We start from the raw sequence: 3,346 nt of genomic DNA, 5'->3' as shown, positions 1-3,346 counted from the left end.
CCTCCCCACTTCATCCCACCCCTTGCCAAGGATGGCACTTAGAATGGCTATTCAAAGCTCTGTACCTACATGCAATCTTCCTGACCTGGAAACATCCAGGATCAGTCTCCATTTCCTCATAAGGCCCTGCCGTGGTTGTTGGGTTCAAGGAACATAGAAAGAAGCTTCATATAGTAGAATAGAGGAGAAGGAATGGTGGGGGCTGCTATGATGGAGAGAGGAGCTCAGATCTCATTCAACATTTTTTATTTAATATATTTGACAACAGTAAGTATTTCCTTTTCCTTATGCAGACTCAGGTTGTGGAGTCTTGTGCAACTTCATATCCACTGTTCACAACACCGACCTCTGAAGACATCAATCTCAGAACCCTTAGAGATGAATTATATTAATAATCATAATGTATTTATCGAGGCAGACACAAATGTTAGTCCTCATTTTCTTCATAGAAAACTGAGGCACAGAGGGACGACTTGAACAAGATGTCCCAGCTAGAAAGTGATGACGGGGCAGAGACAGGAGGGGCACTTATTGTCTGGGTTGGTACTCCCTAGAGGGGAGCTGAGTCTCTGATTGCCCTCCTCCCCTCCCAACTGGATGTCCAGGTCCTAGAGAAAACTCTTAATCCCAGAAGCCAGCCCTCACCCCCCAGTCTGTGCTTTACCCCTGGGGCACCCTCGAGGAGCTGGAAAAGAGAAGGCCCACCTTTTGTTTGGGTGGCGTGTGCAGCTATTTCTGTGGGAAAAATCAGGGGGCACTGGAAACTCTTCTCCCGCTTATTTTTCATATCGCCACAGTAACAAAAGTCATCCCATTGGTTTATGGAATTAAAAGTTTTTGTTAAAATATTATCTGAAGGGTGTGCAAAAATAAGGGAAGTCGCTCAAATTTTACTGTAGTGCCTAAAACCCAACCTGAAAATTGACAATGCAGATGCTGGGTCCCGGTAGCAAAGATTGGATTCAGCAGCTACAGAGCAGGGCCTGCAAATCTGGTTTCCCTAACGCCGTCCCGCGGCCTGGCCAAGGCGCCCCCGAAGCTCGCTTGGACAAGCACCGAGCTGACACGCACTCTTACTTACCCTTTCACTGGTCACGGCGATTCTTGGGGGGCGTCTTCTCCGAGGAGGGCGAGGCGGGCCCTCCTGTCCCAGGTGCCCCGGCTCGGCGCAGGGCAGGCCCTTGGGCGCGGTGCCTCCCCGGGCCTGGCGCCCTAGTTCTCCGCCTCGTGCTCCGGCGAAGCCGTAGAGGTGGACAGAGGGGAGCGATGCTGCGAATCGTGGCGACCGTGTCACGGGAGGGCGCCCCCGCCGGGCCCCGGGAAAGGAGGCGCGTGTAGGGGGAAGAGTTCACCTTTCCCTTGGCCTCGAACCCCCTTAGCTCCTTACACGGAGCTTTCGAGTGTGTGTTCGTGCCCCCTGGTGCCCCGAGCACACGTGTGTGTGTGTGTGTGTGTGTGTGTGTTGCACACACGCAGGGGGTGGGGACTATGAGGAGTAGAAACTGACGGGGGACCTAAGGGAAAGCGATGTACAAGAATGAGCTTGAAGATGTGACGTCCTTTTGTGATTTGAGAGACAGTGTTCTGCACCTGCCGGGAAATGCCCCTTCCCTTTCTCCCCATGATGGGGAGAGATGCCAGATCCCACACAGAGCCCTTGAGAAGGAGGCAGCCCCGGGAAAAACGTGCCAGAAGAAAATGCACACCGAGGGAGGCCTGTCGGTACAGGTGCATCTCCTGGGATCTGCTTTCCCGGGACCGTGTCATCCCCCAGCCTGGCCATCAGCCCTCACAGGCTGACCGGGGGGCAGTGGGAGCTCCATCCGCAGCTGCCCATGGGAGGCTCATGCCCCAGAAAAAGGAGCTCTGGTTACACTGCAGTTACAAAAACAACAACGATCAAAGGCAGCAAAAGGCTTGAAAGGGCTTCATTTTCTCAATTTAATTACAGGACTGGAGGATCCATTTAGATCTGGAAGGAGCCTGATTTCAACTTGTTATAAAACAGTTGAATAAAGTACTGGATTATTTTTATTTCCTACTTTCCCAGCTTTTCCTCCCTTCACCTTCCCTCCCCCTTTCAATGTAAGTTCTTAATGGCCTCTTGGGTCCTTTTTAGTTCTTCCCCATAGACCCATGATAAGGAACATAAATGAAAAACCACATTTGCTCCCCTTTCACCTGGGAAAGTCTACTCCAGAGGCTGAAGCCAATTAGAACCTGCAGTGAAGGCCCTTGGACTATCCTGGGACACTGAAAGGAATGACAGCAGGTGAGTGATGAGGGGACCTCCCCCTCTGGGCAAATGCAGTGGTCTCATTGTGAAGGTATTTGGTTATCTGAAAAAAAAAGGGGCCCGTGGCTGCTGGATCAGACGACAGTGCTCCAAATGCTTTTGTGGTTACAAGTTGTTTTACTGGGCAGTGGAAGATGTGGATCAAAGCTTTGTTTCAGGTACACAGGACGGGCTCCCCCCTGGCCCTGCTCCCTTGAACACAAGCATGCACACATACACACATACTTGTACACATGCATGCATACAGACCCTCCTGCCCCAAAGCTGGGCCTTAAGATTTTTTTAAGAGGCTAGCTGAAAAAATAGATCAGGGGATGGGTTGTCATCTTAGAGGTTGGCTGGTTTTTATACTTAGGGAGTGACAAAGTATAATGAAGTTGTTGCCTCTTGAGAATAAGGCCACCATGTTTGAGGAACAATGATGAGAAAATCCATTCTGGGTCATTCATTGTACGTAAAGAACTCTGTAACCACCATGGAGAGGGCAAAATCATCAAAGCTTGGATTGGCAGCACAGAGGCAGGTAGGGGCTGAAAGTCTGGGGTGCAGCTTTTCCACCAGTTCTGGCACTTCTTACCTATGACTTGAGTTTGGGAAGGGCACCCCTCTGGGTTCTCTGAGCACCCCCAGGCCTCTCTCTGAGGCTCTATTATCTGTGTGCAGCATTTGTAGGAGACTTCTGCTCTTTTCATGTTCCTATTGACAATCTACATAGGACAAAGATCTCTAGGCGAGATCTAACTTGGTTTTTCCTCATTCAAAATTTGAGTGAGAGAAAAAAAAAATAAATAAAATAAAATTTGAGTGAGCTCTTCCTTACAAAATGGATTCTCCTTTTTAAAAAAAAAATAGTGAGACTAAGATGAAAAGCAGTAGGGACATAATCTGAACAATACAGCACAATTTCATTGATATCTCCTCTTAACCAAAAGTGACAGGTGTCTTTACAAATTATACATGTACAGACGCCATATGGAAGCAAACTCCATGTGATTTCACACTGAGGTTGAAATGTACATACTCCAAGCTAGTAAGAAGCCACACATAAGA

This window comes from Canis lupus, chromosome 11 (genome assembly GCF_048164855.1).
Source record: "Canis lupus baileyi chromosome 11, mCanLup2.hap1, whole genome shotgun sequence".
Classification (NCBI taxonomy): domain Eukaryota; kingdom Metazoa; phylum Chordata; class Mammalia; order Carnivora; family Canidae; genus Canis; species Canis lupus.
The sequence above is the reverse complement of the archived record's forward strand: the minus strand, read 5'-3'. Positions refer to the sequence as shown.